We start from the raw sequence: 18,075 nt of genomic DNA, 5'->3' as shown, positions 1-18,075 counted from the left end.
ACTTAGACTACATGTGAGAAGGAGAGCAAACATATATACTCCCCCTCCCAAGTCAGCCATGGGGTGGCATGGATAAGGGAAAATTCCATCACACCCTCATCTATTACTCCCTGTGGCAGGTGAGAGAGCTGGGCCTGAGGTGACAAGATGGGAGAGGTAGTCCTGACCCTCACTGGCTTCAGTGAATGATAAAGTAGCCTCTGCTTCTAGTCTGGCAACACAGTAGAGCTCATCCTGTTTTTGGTTCCCAGGTGAGCCAGCCCTGAGGGTTTGAAAGCAAAAGAGCTGACACTTGTGAAGAAAAGATGTCCCCCATCTGTCCTCTGCTACCTGTGACAGTGAAAGAGATGGCCCCAGAGTCATGAGAGTGAGTGAACTGGCTAGCACTTCCCTACACCAGCTACAGCACTCAGGAGAGTGGGCACTAGACCAGCTAGAGCAGATGGGAGATGGGGCACTATAACAGATACAGCACACAGGACAGTGGGCCCTATGACAGCAACAGCACACAGGAGAGTGGGCCATGCAACTCACCTGGGAAGTACACTAGAGCTGACCCTGTTATCAGGGTTTGTGGTGAGTCAGCCTTGAGGGATTAAGAGCAGGAGAGCTCTACCTCCCTTCTTAGGAGAGAGAGCCTTGCACTTTTCCTTGGAAAAACAGTAGAGCTGACCCTGGTGGTAGGAGTGAGGTGGAGCTGGATCTGAGGGCCCGAGAGCAGGAGAACTTGCCCTGATCCTTGCTGCAGGCTGCATTGGGTGAGATAGCATAAGCAGTGCTGGAGAGCTCACCCAGGTAGTGACGAGGAGGGAAAGCTCATGAGCTGAGCAACACAACTACCATTAGAACCAGAATCAGGGATATGAGTTAGCTCACCCCAGTATCCACCAAATCCATGAAATGTTGGAGCATGTGAAGGGGACTGTTCTACAGACCCGAAACAGCAGTAGCTTCATTGCACAGGACAACAAAAGCATATTCAAGAAGATTCCCCTGAGAGACCATTATGAGTGTTGTTATAGACACCTGAGGCCTCAAGGAAGATCTTCTGGTTGTGGCAATGAACACTTGGAAGTGAAGATGAATAAAGGGTAAACTGTGTCTCAATGGGCCACGCTACAGATTCCACAAGAATTCTTCTTTCTTTTTTTTTTTTTTTTCCTTTTTTAATGTTTGCCTGTTTTTGTTGTTATTGTGTTTTGTTTCTTTGTTTTGTTTGGTTATTGTTTCTTCTTTTAAATTTGGTTTTCTTATGAGGAGGAGTTTGCAATTTAGAGGTGATAGGGAGATTAATGGAATCAGAGGGCATTATGAGAAATCAATAAGAGTAAAAGAAAATAAAACTAATTTTAAGAAATATGAGTGAGATCTCCATACCTCTCATTCCATCAGAGAACACTGGAACTGTGTAGCTATTTGTGATATTCACATAGCCCAGTGTACAAGATAGCCTTTCTAGTCCATGAAACATTACATACTGTCCACACAAAGAAGTTCAGGTCTGGATATTGGGAATCTATTTCCCATACTAAGTTGCCTAGACCCAGTCTTGGTGCAGTGGAAGAAGCTTGGTCCTGCCTCAACTTGGTGTGCCATACTTTGTTGATGACAATTGAAGACTTTCCCTTTCTGAATGGAGACTAAGGAGTAGAGGGTGGGATATAGGGAAATTGAGGGGTAGGGGAGATACACAGAAGAGAGCAGTGAGGGGAAACTGTAATCAGGGTATGAAATTTTCCCTCTTTAAACCAAAGTATATAAGGGTCTCCAGAAACAATAGAGGTTACTTTTCTTTGTTTAGGTATCACCCTTCTTACAAATCTTCTTTCACTTGGTATTTGTCGAGTTTATTTTTGCAACATGTATGCAGTACAGTGCATTTAAGGCTGTAGTTCACGATGCTCTGACTAAGTTCAGCACAAAAGGGAAAATGCTATTCTTAGCAGGACTTTCTTTCTCTGCCTAACCTTATTTGAAATCTATCTCTAGGCTCACATACCTGACCTTATTTAGAGCATAACTTAACAAAGAGCACCTGGAAACTCATTATGACTATGCTTAACTTTTCCATTCTTCCTATGTGCACTGGTATTTGAATTGATGCATCATGAATGATTATTTATCCACTATTATAACACATATGAAAAATAAGTGTATTCTCTTCTTTTTTTTGTCCTCCTCTCCCCACTGACTAAAGGTATATAATCTAGTGGCATTGCTTTACTAAATGAGCTGTCTCTACACCCACAGCTAAACACTCCTGTAATCCAGTTGTAGACAGAGAATACTAATGAGCAAAGGAGTCAAGACAAGGATGGAGAGACCCACAGAGACAGCTGACTTGAACAAGAGGGGAGCTCAAAACCCCACTGTGATAGCTGGGAAAACAGCATAGGAACAAAGCAGATTCCATGAACTTGGTTGTTAGTTGGGAGTATGTGGCAGTCTATGGGTCCTCTGGTAGTGGAACTGTATTTATTCTTAGAATACAAATGGAGTTTGGCAGCCCATTCCACATAGAGGGATGCTACCTCGGCCTAGAATCATATGGGAGGTCCTAAACTCTGCTCCAAAAGATGTGCCAGACTACGAAGCTCAACCATGAAAGACCTCGTCCTTTCTGAGGAGAAGAAAAGGGGGTAGCATTGGGTTTGTGTGGGGAACAGAGGAGGATGGAAGAATGCAGGAACTTGATTCAAATACACAGCAACCTTGTTTCAAATTTATATGTTAAAATTACTGAAAAACAACGGAGCAGTTTCTCTGAAGCTGAGATCTGGAAGTACTTTCTGCAATGCTCATAGCTGTCTGAAACATGCTTGCTGCTTCTGCTCCCGTTGCCTTCATGGACCTGTGTTGAAGGTAAAAGGAGACCCATAAACATGCATTTCCTCATTATTGGCCTGCTACTGCTTATTGGAAATATCTGAATACATAATAATGGCCTTCAGAGCTCAACATGTGAAAACATTCAGAGAAAGGTGCACTTGAGAAATACTGAGGAGGAAGTAATTTAGACAGACTCAGTGGATCAAGTTGATGCTTTACTTAGAATGAGTTGATTACTACAGGAGTTTTGCATGTGAACAGGAAATTTCTTCAAAAACCTTCTGATAGAGGCTGCAAATGAAGGAGTCCCCACTTCAGGCCTCTTGATTAAGCACTATGCAAGCATGCTTGGTCTTCACCACACTCTGTAGTTTCAGTGAGCTTATCTCAGAGAGAAAGGAGATCACACCAGGACCCCCAAAGGAGGGCCTCTGCTAAAGAAAGAGACCTCAGCTGAGAGTTCCAGTTTCCAGGGAGATCCGACTATCCTGCAAAAACTTCCCAAGTTTCAGCTCAGCCTTTGTCCTCTTCTGCCAGCCATTGGCTAGAGGTGAGTCTGGGCCCAATTGGGGCTGCCTCTCGCCTACAACCGAACTCCCTGGTTTGACCCCTGATCCCACTGCTCCTGTGTCCTGTCCCCATTGAGAGCACCCTTGGAGCTCTGATACACACCCACCCATCCCCCCACTGCAAGCCTGCCTCTACCACCCTGTGCCCTACCCTGCCCACTGTCCTGCTGCTCTGGTTGAGCACTTGGACAGAGGGTGGAGCCAACATTCCACCCTACTTAGGAGACTTCTCGGATCAACTCTGAACAAAGGAGACCTGCCTATCCACGCGGAACCACCCGTAATTTACACCTGCTTGGTCTCTCACCCCAACTCCAGTGCTCTGGGCCCCTCCCAGCCACGGGTCCACTCTGAGTTCCCACCGGCAAGATCCCTGATCCCCAAAGCAGGACCTCTGCTAAAGAAAGAGGCCTCAGCTGGAGAATTCCAGTTTCCAGTGAGATCCAACTATCCTGCAAAAACTTCCCAAGTTATATCTCAGCCTTTGTCCTCTTCCACCAGCCATTGGCTAGAGCCATTGGCTAGAGGCATCTTCTACTGGATCCTCAGCCGTGACCAGAAACCTGGGTACCTGTCTGCGGAGACACCTCCTATAAAGCTTCGACCAACCAGAGCTACAGATATTGAATCTCTGACCCACATAAGCCCACTGGGGAGGAACCATAGAGAGAGGGGGAGACCCCAGTAACACCTACTGGAAGATGTTATGGGAAGACGGCAATACAAGAAAACACCTAACAACAGAAAGGCAAGCATGACACCACCAGAATCTAGGGAATCTACACCAACTAGAATGGAATACAATAACAAAACAGAGGAAGCAGAAGGGAAAGACTTAAAAATTAACTTCATAAATATGATAGAGGCCCTCAAAGAAGATTTGAGAAAATCCCTTAAAGAAATTGAAGAAAAAAAAAACAAAAAAGTGGAATAAATGAACAAACTCCTTAAGGAAAGTAAAGAAAGTACAGAAAACCAAGAAAAAACAGTTAAGCAGGTGAAGGAAATGGTTCAGGACTTGAAAACTAAAACAGAGAAAATAAAGGCAACACAAACTGAAGGACTGCTGGAAATAGAAAAACTAGGCAAAAAATTGGGAAATACACGCACAAGCATAACCAACAGAATTCAAGAGATGGAAGAGAGAATCTCAGGCACAGAAGATAAAATAGAAGAAATTGGAAAGGAAGAAGTCAAACTGTCTCTATTTGCAGATGATATGATAGTTTACATAAGCGACCCAATAAACTCTACCAGGGAACTCCTACAGCTGATAAACACCTTCAGCAAACTAGCAGGATACAAGATAAACTCAAAAAAAAAAAAAAATCAGTAACCCTACTTTTTTCAGACGACAAAGAGGCAGAGAATGAAATCAAAGAAACATCACACTTTACAATAGCCACAAGCAATATAAAGTATTTTGGTATAACGCTTACCAAACAAGTAAAAGACCTATATAATAAGAACTTTGTGGCTCTAAAGAAAGAAATTAAAGAAGATAACAGAAAATGGAAAGAACTCACATGCTCTTGGATAGGTAGGATAAACATAGCAAAAATGGCAATCTTGCAAAAACGCAATCTACAGATTCAATGAAATCCCCATTAAAATCCCACCCCAATTCTTCACCGACCTTGATAGGATAATAATCAACTTTATATGGAAAAACAAAAGACCCAGGATAGCCAAAACAACCCTATACAATAAAAGAACTTCAGGAGGCATCACCATTCCTGACTTTAAGCTCTACTACAGAGCTATAGTTATGAAAACAGCCTGGTATTGGCATAAAAATAGACAGGTAGACCAATGGAATCTAATTGAAAATCCTGATATTAACCCACACACATGATTTTTGACAAAACAGGTAAAATTATACAATGGGGTGAAGACAGCATTTTCAATAAATGGTGCTGGCTCAATTGGATGAGGGTGTGTAGAAGACTGCAGATAGACCCATGTCTTTCGCCATACACAAAACTCAAGTCCAAATGGATCAAAGACCTCAACATCAATACAGCCACATTGAACCTCTTAGAAGAGAAAGAAGGATGTACCCTTGAACAAATTGGTATAGGACACTGTTTCCTTAACATAAATCCAGAGGCATAGACACTGAGAGCAACAATTAATAAATGGGATCTCTTCAAACTTAGAAGCTTCTGTAAGGCAAAGGACACAGTGTACAAGTCCAAACAGCAGCCCACAGACTGGGAAAAGATGTTCACCAATCCTATAACCGACAAAGGGGTGACCTGCAAAATACACAAAGAACTCAAGAAATTAGTCAACAAAACACCAAATAACCCTATTAAAACTTGGGTACAGAACTGAAGAAAAAATTCTCAATAGAGGAAATCAAAAAGGCTGAAAGACAATTAAGAAAGTGCTCCACATCCTTAGCTATCAGGAGAATGCAAATCAAAACAACTTTGAGATACCATCTTACTCTTCCAGAATGGCTAGAATTAGTATGAGATAACCCAGTCACAAAAAGAGGAACATAGTATATTCTCACTCATATATGGATTTTAGACCTAGAGCAAAGGATCACCAGCCTATAATTCACACCACCAGAGGAACTAGGATACAAGGTGTATTCTAAGAGATTCATAAAAAGTCCCTTACAGAACCAGGAAGGGACAAGGCTCCCAACGCACAGGGGAAGTGGGGGGGGCAGTGAATGGAGAGAGAAGTAGAACAATGCAACAGGGAGGAGAGGAAAACACATGCGACCAGGAAGATTGAGCCCAGTTAGGAATAGAAGACAGGAGAGAGAGAGAGAGAGAGAGAGAGAGAGAGAGAGAGACAGAGAGACAGAGAGACAGAGAGACAGAGAGACAGAGAGACAGAGAGACAGAGACAGAGAGAGAATAAATAGGGAGCCAATATTGGTTTGAAGATACAATTGAACACAAAGAAAGGTCTAGAGACTACAGACTGCCTCCAACTAACAATTTGAGCTTCCGTGGAAAGGCTACCATAAATGCCCTTCTCAGATGTTGAGATCAACAACTAACTTATCCATGGAGACCTCATCTAATGCCTGTTGGAAACAAGAGCAAACACCCACACATAAACACTGAGTCGAAGGAGAACTCAGATGCAGATGGAAAGGACAAGACCAGTCTTCAGAAACACATAGATACAGCTTACCTGAGCAAGAAGGAGTTAACGGGCTGCCACACTGATAGCTGGGAAGCCAGCATGGAACTGACTCAGGCCCCCCTGAATAAGGGTCTCAGCCAGAAGGACTGAGCAGTCTAAGGGACCTCAGACAGTGGAGCCAGGATGTATCCCTGGTGCAAAAAAGGACCTTGATAACACATGCCCCATGGAGGGATAACTGCATTAATCTAGAGACAGGAGAGAAGCCCTAGTCCCTACTTCTCATGACCTGTCAGATCAACATGACCCCAACTGGATGGCATTCCCCTACATATGGAATTGGGGTGGGGGGATGGGAGGGGAGTGTGGTTAGGGTGCATGTGGGAGGACATAGAGGGTAAAAGGGAGGAAGGGAGAGAGGGAGGGAGGTAGAGGGAACCGGGATCGACATGTAAAATAACAAATTAAAAAAAAATGCTCTGACTCCAAAATTTAAGTTCAAGGACCAGTTACTGGGGAAAAGGATTTCTATTTTTGTTTCCACAGAAAATGAAAAGCTGTGGATTCCTCCCAGACTAATGTGGTTTGATCAAGCCAGACCACCTGAAACAGAGCACCAAGTGATACTATATTCAAAACAGCTGGACAAAGCAGCCTTGCAGACTACAGTCAGGATTTCTGCATCTTCTTAGAATTCCCCATGACAGCACCCCTTACCAGCAGGAAGTAGTTTAGAAAGAACGATGTCCACATTCCCAAATATCATTGTCTATAAATGTTTGTTTTCATTTAAATGGACTTGGTTATTAAAAAAAAGAAGATCACACAGAAGGGTGACATAATGGCTGTCAGAACACCAACTGGGAACACAACAGTATAGTGCTTTTCTATCAAGGCTTCTTTTTTTGACTGGAAATTCAGGTGGAAATTTGAGAGTTGTTTGGCCATAATGATCTGCAAAGTGGTTCCAGCTCACAGAAACAAATGTGAAGTGGCTGCTTACACACAGATTGAAGACAGAGACCTTGTAGCAATATATCTGCAGTTCCACAAATGGGTCTCTCATGCAGCTGATCTTAATAGCGATTGCACCAAAAATCAGGACTATGAGCTTCATCAAAATTGCCCACAATATCAGAGTTTGTGCATACTGAAATTCAGGTGAAATGGTCCAGGTGGAATTGATAGGAGTATGCCCCAGCATCTTAACTACAGTGCCTGAGACTTTATACTCTTGAAGGTAACAAGCTTCCCACAGGCCAAACAACACAAAGACCTTGTTGTCCAATTCCCACAGGCACCAGCATTGGCTGTTTGCAATGACTATTTCAAACACCAGTGCAAATATGCTGCTAAGGAGTTTGGTCAGCTTGTAGATGTACTTCATTTTGGTGGTAAATCTGAAGGTGAAATTGAATAAAGCTATTGTCAAATCAGGAACACAAGGGAAATGGAAAATCAAAATGAGTCCTCTTTTACAGAGCATTCACTCTCATACCTTGTCCTTACTATCACAGATTTGTGTGTATGTAGTCTATGCATATATATTATGGTTCACCATACTACAGACAAGAATAGAAGAAGCCCTGAACTCTATGAATAAACCAAAAGATCTCTCTATAGAGGTTTTGTTTACCAATTTCACTGTATTTGTCAAAAGGTGAAATGTATTTGTTGACTAAGAATATTTTTCTTCTTTTACACATTCCTATTTTTAAATAATTAATTAATCTAAACTGAGTAAGAAATTTGACATTTTCTGTTCATAAATCTGGTGGACTTAGCTTCCAATTTCACTATTAATAACTTCTTTCAACAAATAATGAAGACTTAGCCCAAGTAACAACACTGTATTCATTTTGTTCACCCTTCATATTTTAAGTTTGATGTGATAAGACTTCAGAAATGGCCTTACAGTTAAGAACACTGGCTTCTCTTTCAGAGATCCTTAATTCAATTCCCACATAAATATGGCTGCTCATAATTGTCTACAACTGTTGTCCTATGAGATCCAATGCCCTCTTTTGGTGTATACACACAGACAATGCTCCCTATAAAATCAATCAATAATATATTTTAAAAGGTCTATGTGAGATAGATGGTGGCAGCACAACCCTTTAATCCCAGTACTTAGGTTGCAGAGGCAGGCACATCTATGTTAATTAACATCTATTTTAATTCACATTGAGTTCCAGGATAGCCAGGCTTACAAAGAGTAACCCTGTCTGGAAAAACAAGAAAGAAAAACAGAAAAAAGATACATGTCATTTTGTTTGTTTTGACTTTTCCATTTTTTTTCAGATTTTTTTTATTTATTTTATATAACCAAGTCCATTTAAATGAAAACAAACATTTATAGACAATATTTGGGGATTTGGGTGTTGTTCTTTCCAAACTACTTCCTGCTGGTAAGGGGCACTGTCATGGGGGATTCCAAGAAGATTCAGAAATCATGGCTGTAGTCTGTAAGGCTGCTTTGTCCAGCTGTTTTGAATGTAGGATCACCTGGTACTCTGCTTCAGGTGTTCTGGCTTGATCAAACCACATTAGTCTGGGAGGAATCCACAGCTTTTCATTTTCTGTGGAAACAAAAATAGAAATCCTTTTCCCCAGTAACTGGTCCTTGAACTTAAATTTTGGAGTCAAAGCATTTTTTTTTAAATTTAATTTATTATTTTGCATGTCGATCCCAGTTCCCTCTCCCTCCCTCCTTCCCTCTCTTTTACCCTCTCTGCCCTCTCACATGCACTCTAACCACCCCCTCCCATCCCCCCACCCAAATTCCATATGTAGGGGAATGCCATCCAGTTGGGGTCATGTAGATCTGACAGGTCATGTGAAGTAGGGACTAGGGCTTCTCTCCTGTCTCTGGGTTAAGGCAGTATCCCTCCATGGGGGATGTGTTCACAAGGACCTTTTGTGCACCAGGGATACATCCTGGTTCCACTCTCTGAGGTGCCTTAGACTGCTCAGTCCTTCTGGCTGAGACCCACATTCAAGGGGGCCCTGAGTCAGTCCCATGCTGGATTCCCAGCTATCAGTCTGCTGGCCCCTTAGCTCCTCCTTGTTCAGATAAGCTGTCTCTATGTGTTTCTGCTGCCTGGTCTTATCCTCTCCATCTGCATCTGAGTTCTACTTCGACTCAGTGTTTATGTGTGGGTGTTTGCTCCTGTTTACAACAGGCATTAGTTGAGGACTGCATGGATAAGTTAGTTGTTGATCTCACTCTCCAGGAAAGGCATTTATGGTAGCCTTTCCACGGAAGCTCAAATTGTTAGTTGGAGGCAGTCTTATAGTCTCTAGATCTTTCTTTGTGTACAATTTTATCTACAAACCAATATTGGCTCCCTCTTTTATGTTCTCTCTCTCTCTCTCTCTCTCTCTCTCTCTCTCTCTCTCTCTCTCTGTCTGTCTCTCGTCTTCTATTCCTAACCAGGCTCAATCTTCCTGGTCGTACATGTTTTCCTTTCCTCTCCCTCATTTTCTCATACATCTCTATCCATTCGCTGCCCCCCCACTTCCCCTGTGCTCTGGGGGACTTGTCCCTTACCAGTTCTGTGAGGGACTTTATATGAATCTCTTAGAATATACCTTATGTCCTAGTACCTCTGGAGGTGTGAATTATAGGCTGGTGATCCTTTGCTCTAAGTCTAAAATCCATATATGAGTGAGTACATACAGTATTCCTCATTTTGTGGCTGGGTTACCTCATTCAGAATGGATTCTTCAAGTGCCATCCACTTTCATGCGAATTTCAAGATACCATTATTTTTTTTCTGCAGAGTAGTATTCCATTGTGTAGATGTGCCACATCTTCATTAACCATTCTTCAATTGAGGGGCATCTAGGTTCCTTCCAGGTTCTTGCTATTATAAATAGTGCTGCTATGAGCATAGTTGAACACATGTTTTTGTTGCATGGATGTGAATCATTTGGGTATATGCCTAAGATGGGAATTACCCAGTCCTGTGGTAAACTAATTTTCATTTTCCTGAGGAAAGGCCATACTGATCTCCAATATGGCTATATAAGTTTGCATTCCCACCAGCAGTGGAGGAGTGTTCCACTTTCTCCACATCCTCTCCAACATGAGTTGTCATTGGTGTTTCCAATTTTAGCTATTCTGGCAGGAGTAAGATGGTATCTCAAAGTTGTTTTGATTTGCATTTCCCTGATAGCTAAGGATGTGGAGCACTTTCTTAAATGTCTTTAAGCCTTTTTGATTTCCTCTATTAAGAATTATTTCTTCAGGTCTGTATCCCATTTTTAATAGGGTTATTTGGTGTTTTGTTGACTAGTTTCTTGAGTTCTTTGTATATTTTGGAGATCAACATTTGTCATATATAGGATTGGTCAAAATCTTCTCCCAGTGTGTGGGCTGCCTTTGGTCTTGTCCACTGTATCGTTTGCCTTACAAAAGCCTCTAAGTTAGAAGAAGTCCCATTTATTAATTGTTTCTCTCAGTGTATGTGCCCCTGGAGTTATGTTCAGGAAGCAGTCTCCTATACCAATTTATTCAAGGGTACCTCCTATATTGTCTTCTAAAAAGTTTAATGTGCCTGGATTGATGTTGAGTTCTTTGATCCATTTGGACTTTAGTTTTGTGTATGGCGACAGTCATGGGTCTATCTGAATTCTTCTACACACCTCATCCAATTGTGCCAGCAACATTTGTTGAAGATGCTGTCCTTGCCCCATCGTATAATTTTAGCTGTTTTGTTGAAAATCAGTTGTTAATAGGTGTGTGGGTTAATGTCAGGATTTTCAATACGATTCCATTGGTCTACTTGTCTGTGTTTATGCCAATACCAGGCTGTTTTCATAACTATAGCTCTGTAGTAGAGCTTAAAGTCAAGAATGGTGATGCCTCCTGAAGTCCTTTTATTATATAGGGTTGTTTTGAGTATCCTGGGTCTTCTGTTTTTCCACATAAAATTGATTATTATCCTTTCAAGGTCACTGAAGAATTGTGGTGGGATTTTAATGTGGATTGCATTAAATCTGTAGATTGCTTTTGGCAAGATTGCCATTTTTACTAGGTTTATCCAAGAGCATGGGACATCTTTCCATTTTCTGGTATCTTCTTTAATTTCTTTCTCTAGAGCCACAAAGTTCTTATTATATAGGTCTTTTAGTTGTTTGGTAAGTGTTACAATAAGATACTTTATTTTGCTTGTGGCTATTGTAAAGGGTGATGTTTCTCTGCTTTCTTCCTCTCTCTTTGTCGTCTGAAAAAGGTAAGACTACTGATTTTTTTGAGTTTATCTTGTATCCTGCTTGTTTGGGGAAGGTGTTTATCAGCTGTAGGAGTTCCCTGGTAGAGTTTATTGGGTTGCTTATGTAAACTATCATATTATCTGCAAATAGAGACAGTTTGACTTCCTCCTTTCCAATTTGGATCCACTTGATCTCCTTTTGTTGTCTTATAGCATTAGCTAGAACTTCTAGTACAATATTGAAGAGAAATGGAGAGAGAGGGCAGCCTTGTCTTGTTCCTGATTTTCAAGGAATTGGCTTAAGTTTCTCTCCATTCAGTTTGATGTTGGCAGTTGGTTTGCTGTATATTGCTCTTATGTTTATGTATGTTCCTGTTACCCCTGACCTCTCCAAGACCTTTATCATCTAGGGAATTAATCACATGGTTTTTCTTTTTCTGTTTGTTTATATGATGGATCACATTGATAGATTTACGTATGTTAAACCATCCCTGCATTGCAGGGATGAAGCCTACTTGGTCATGGTGGATGATTTCTCTGATGTATTCTTGAATTCGGTTTGCCATTATTTCATTGAGTATTTTTGCATCAATGTTCATCAGTGATATTGGTTTGTAATTTTATTTTTAGTTGTGTCTTTGTGAGGCTTGCGTACCAAGGTTATTGTGGCCACATGAAAAGAGTTTGGCAATGAACCTTCTGTTTCTATCTTGTTTAAGGAGTAGTGGTATTAGTTCTTCCTTGAATGTCTGGTAGAATTCTGCATTGAATCCATCTGGCCCTGGACTTTTTTTGGTTGGAAGGCTTTCGATGACTGCTTCTATTTCATTGCGGGTTATAGGTCTATTTAAGTTGTTTGTCTGTTCTTGACTTAATGTTGGTAAGTGATAGTTATCCAGAAACTTGTCCATTTCCTTTGAATTTTCAATTTTTGTGGAATACAGATTTTCAAAGTATGACCTGAAAATTGTCTGTTTTTCCTCTATGTCTGTTGTTATGTTCTCCATTTCGTTTCTGATTTTGTTAATTTGCATGTTCTGTCTTTGCTTTTTCGTTAATTTGGATAAAGGTTTGTCTATCTTGTTGGTTCTCTCAAAAAAAAAAAAAAAAAAAAAAAAAACAAAAACATCTCTTTGTTGCATTGATTTTTTGTATTGTTTTCCTGGTTTCTATTTTGTTGATTTCAGCCCTCAAGTTGATTATTTCCTGGCATCTACTCCTGCGGGGTGAATTCGCTTCTCTCTGTTCTAAGGTTTTCAGTTGGGCTGTTAATTCTCTTATGTGACTATCCTCTGTGTTCTTCATATGGGCACTTAGTGCAATGAACTTCCCTCGTAGCACTGCTTTCAAGGTGTCCCATAAGTTCGGGTATGTTGTATCCTCATTCTCGTTGAATATTAGAAAGTCTTTAATTTATTTCTTTCTTTATTTCTTCTTTGACCCAGGAGTGGTGCAATTGCACATTGTTCAGTTTCCATGAGTTTGCAGGTTTTCTGCTATTTGTGCTGTTGTTGAATTCCAATTTTAAAGCTTGATGGTCCTATAAGATACAGGGAACTATTCCTATTCTCTTGTATCTGTTGAGGTTTGTTATGTCACCTAGTATGTGGTTGATTTTAGAGAAGGTTCTATGTGGAGCAGAGAAGAAGTTATATTCTTTTGTCTTTGGATGGAATGTTCTATACATGGCTGTTAACCCCAGTTGAGATATAACTTCTGTTAATTCTTTTGTTTCTTTGTTGAGTTTCTGATTTGTGGTCCTATCTAGTGTTGAGAGTGGTGTATTGAAGTCTCCCACTATAAGTGTGTGAGGTTTTATATGAGCTTTGAGTTTTAGTAGTGTTTCTTTTACGAATGTGGGTGACTTTGTATTAGGGGCATAGATGTTCAGAACTGAGACTTTGTGTTGATGGATTTCTCCTGCGATGAATATGAAATGACCGTCTTCATCTCTTTTGATTAATTTTGGTTTGAAGTCTAACTTGTTAGATATTAGGATAGCTACGACTGCTTGCTTCTTATTTCCATTTGATTGGAAAATCTTTTCACAACCCTTTACCCTGAGGTAATGTCTATCTTTGAAGCTAAGATGTGTTTCTTGTATGCAGCAGAAGGATGGATTCTGTCTTCGTATCCATTCTGTTAGCCTGTGTCTTTTTATAGGTGAGTTAAGACCATTAATGTCGAGGGTGAGTAAGGACCATTGATTGTTGATGCTTGTTTGATTTAGGTTTGTTGTTGGCAGTGGTATTGTGAATATATTAGTTCTGCTTCACCCTTGGTATCTGGTGTAGTTGGATTATCTGTTGCCTACATTTTTGTGGGCGTAGTTACCTTCCTTGGGTTGGAGTTTTCCCTTCCAATACTTTCTGTAGGGCTGGATTTGTAGATACATATTGGGAAAATCTGGTTTTGTCATTAAATATCTTGTTCTCTCCATCTATATTGATTGAGAGTTTTGCTGGATATAGTAGCCTAGGCTGGCATCCGTGTTCTCTTAATACTTTTAGAACGTCTCTCCAGGACCTTCTGGCCTTGAGGGTTTCCATGGAGAAGTCAGGTGTAATTTTGATAGGTCTGCCTTTATATGTTACCTGTCCTTTTTCCTTCGCTGCTCTTAATATTCTTTCTTCATTCTGTATGCTAGGTGTTTTGATTATTATATGTCGAGGGGTCTTTTTTCTTTGGTCCAGCCTATTTGGGTTTCGGTATGCTTTTTGTACTTTCATGGGCATGTCCTTCTTCAAATTTGGAAAGTTTTCCTTGATGATTTTGTTGAATATGTTTTTGGCACCTTTGAGCTGGGCTTCCTCACCTTCCTCTATGCCTATTATTCTTAGGTTTGGCCCTTTCATGGTGTCCCACATTTCCTGGATGTTTTGTGTTAAGGATTGTTGGATTTATGATTTTCTTTGGTCGATGAATCTATTTCTTCTAGTTTATCTTCTGCGCCTGAGATTCCCTCTTCCATCTCTTGAATTCTATTGGTTATGCTTGTGTCCGTATTTGCCGATTTTTTGCCCAGCTTTTCAATTTCCAGCATTCCTTCCGTTTGTGTTGCCTTTATTTTCTCAATTTCAGTTTTCAAGTCTTGAACTGTTTCCTTCACCTGCTTAATTTTTTTTTCTTGGCTTTCTGTACTTTCCTTAAGGAATTTGTTCATTTCTTCCACTTTTTTGTTTGTTTTTTCCTCCATTTCTTTAAGGGATTTTCTCACATCTTCTTTGAGGGCCTCTATCATTTTTATGACTGTAATATTTAAGTCATTCCCTTCTACTTCCTCTGCTTTGTTGTTGTGTTTTGTTCTAGTTGGTATAGATTCCCTAGATTCTGGTGGTGTCATGCTTGTCTTTCTGTTGTTACGTGTTTTCTTGTATTGCCTTCTTCCCATAGCTTTTTCCAGTAGGTGTTGGTGGGGTCTCCCCCTCTCTCTATGGTACTTCCCCGGTGGGCTTATGTGGATCAGAGATTCCATATATGTAGCTCTGTATTGTCCAAGCTCTCTAGGAGGTCTCTCTGCAGACAGGGAACCAGGGATGGGGTCAAGGATGAGGTTCCAGTAGAAAATGCCAGCAGGAACTCACAGTGGTCCTGCAGAGATAGGTGGATCTCTGGGAGGGGCCTGGGACTCCAGCAGGGGACTGGAGGTGGGAGTCAGAGACCAAGCAGGTGGAAATTATGGGTGGTCCCAATTGGATAGCTAGTTCTCCTTAGTTCAGAGTTGCTCTGAGAAGTCTCCGAAGTAGGGTGGACTGTTGGCTCCACCCTCTGTCCCAGTGCTCAACCAGAGCAGCCTGACTTTTGGCAGGGTAGGGCCCCGGGTGGGGGGCAGGCTTGCGGTGGGGATGGGTGGGGGTGTATCAGAGCTCCAAGGGTGCTCTAGGTGGGGCGACTTTTCCATTTTGATAGGCAGTTTGCTTATAATGCAGTGGAAATGATAGTGGAAAGACAATGCATGTTATTTGAATTAATGTGCTAATAAAATTAAGTTGAATATGCATTAACACAATTTATGCTCTTTGAGTAATTCTGAATCATATCTTTTAAAAAGAAATGTATTTCCTTCAAGACCATTTTCTAATGAATATGGATTATACGCTGATTTAGTGGGTCTTTGAATATGAAATCTTACTTTACAGAAAAAAATGGAAGTTGTAGGAAGACAAATGGGTCAGTGGATGAAGTCACCTGCACTTCTTTCTGTCTGATAACCTGAGTATTTGGTTGGAAATGACCAGAATGCAAGATAACCTCTGACATATATTGCATGCTGTGGCACATGTACACAATTACATATACACAAAAAATTTCAATGTAACATAATTTTAAAAGCACTTTTAATGAGAATTTTCAGGTTGAGAATAATTATTTCAATATGTTTCTGTTTAGCCTTCCTTCTCCCTGAGGCAAGCTGAATATAGACACTGCATTAAAACTGTCCTCTCATCAAAAGATTCCTTTTATTCTAACCTGCTGAGAACCAAAATGTCATTGATTTTAAAAAACCATTCCAAGTAAATCCCAATCTATTTCCCTATGCATCTTCACTAAACTGTAAAAAGAACAAGGAGAGCTATCAGAACTCATTAAGGAAACATAGCCTAAGAAAATATAATTATTTACTTTTTTCTTTAAATCTCTTTCCTAAGCATCTGATCGGGATTATGTACTCAACATTTTTCGGTTAAAGTTATGTAACCCTGTAGCTACCACAACAAACATCTCTACCTAAACACAGAGATTATCTTCCCAAGGATATAAATAAAAGCTTTATTTCCTTGTGGGTATCTGATAATAAAATCCAAATTAAATCAACTTCTCATCACTTTTGCATCAAGCTTTATTTTTGTTTTGAACTTAAGATCAGTTTAATAAAGTTAATATTTTATAACAAACAAAATAAAACATAACAAACAAACAAGAAAAAGTAAAGAAGTACATACATTTGTAAAATACAGTGATTTTCTGGCTTCTTATCTTGTGATTGCTACATTAATTTCTTCTGCATATATAAAATTTGCTTGCTGCTTCCAACAATATATATCCTAAATCTAATGAGAAAGCATTTTTTTTCGTGGTGATAATGATTATTTACTAAGTTTTTTTTTAATTTAAATTTTTATTTAATTTATTATTTTACATGTCTTTCCCAGTTCCCTCTCCCTCTTTGCCTCTTTCCCTCCCTCCCTCCCTTTTACCCTCTCTGCCCCCTCACATGCACCCTGACCACCCTCCCCTCCCATCCTCCCACCCCAATCCCACATGTAGGATAATCATATCAAGCTTTAAATAGCTGGTTCAAGAAAAATATGAACACATAAAGGATAATAATGTCAGTCAGTAAAAGAAGGATAACACACATTATATTTCTCTCTTAACAGTTAAAACTGAAAGATAACTATCAAAAAATTGTCTGGGAAAACAATCAACCGTGTTCAAAACACAATCATACTCAAGTTGAGACTTTGATAAAAAGTAATGAACATTAAATGACAACAACACATTTGCTTATGTACCTGCTAAAGTCAACTCAGCCAATGCATTTCAACTCTTTATAAATTACAATGAAATTTTGAAATCCCCACTGCTAGCTTTGCAGAAAGTTCATTTTAAACTAGACAATGCAATATTTTTAGCTGCAGTTCAAACTAGGAAAACGACTTTCCAAATTGCAGAACTTAGATTTTTTATTTAAATTTTAAACAACCTTATTTTATATATCAATTCCAGTTCCTTCTCTCTCCCATTCTTCTATGCCTCCAATCGACCCTGGATTTAACAATTACAAATTGAATATTTACTTTAACAATTATGAAAAATTCTGAGATCTTAAAAAATAAACATATAACCCAGATATGAAGTAGAAGTCTGCCTGTATTATATTTGTGTCACTGGATGCTATTTCTTTCTGGTGCTTGGGACTGATGCCCTGTGAATTCTTAGATTTTATTTTTTTATTATGTATGTAGTGTTCTGTCTGTATGGCAGCAGAGAGCACGAAAACTCATTATAGATGGTTGTGAGCCACCATGTTTTTACTGAGAATTGAACTCAGGACTTCTCAAAAATCAGCTTGTGCTTTTAACCTCTGATATATTTTTAGAACTGTAAGGAGGAAGAGTCTGACTTTTTACAGTGAACATGCCTACAGAGTCACCAAGATAACAGGAGTCTGTATGCACTTAGCCAAATCATAAACACTAAACCTCATAGATGAATCAGCCTTCTGCTACATATTTAGAAATAGATTAATTTTCAAATTGTTTCAATTCCCTTGCTCAAAATTCCTTTATCAGAAGCATTGGTGAGCAATAACAAAAGTTTGCCGGTATTGAAGAAAGACTTACTCC

The 18,075-nt window shown here is 40.0% G+C and overlaps 1 pseudogene; it reads right to left on the bottom strand.

Moving 5' to 3' along the window:
• Positions 1–96: 96 nt before the first annotated feature.
• On the bottom strand, positions 97–7,896 carry LOC127218391 (uncharacterized; annotated as a pseudogene).
• Between the last annotated feature and the right edge of the window lie 10,179 nt (positions 7,897–18,075).

The sequence above is a fragment of the Phodopus roborovskii genome, unplaced genomic scaffold (assembly GCF_943737965.1).
Source record: "Phodopus roborovskii unplaced genomic scaffold, PHOROB, whole genome shotgun sequence".
Classification (NCBI taxonomy): Eukaryota; Metazoa; Chordata; class Mammalia; order Rodentia; family Cricetidae; genus Phodopus; species Phodopus roborovskii.
Note: the sequence above shows the minus strand (reverse complement) of the source record. Positions and strands in the feature narration are given on the sequence as shown.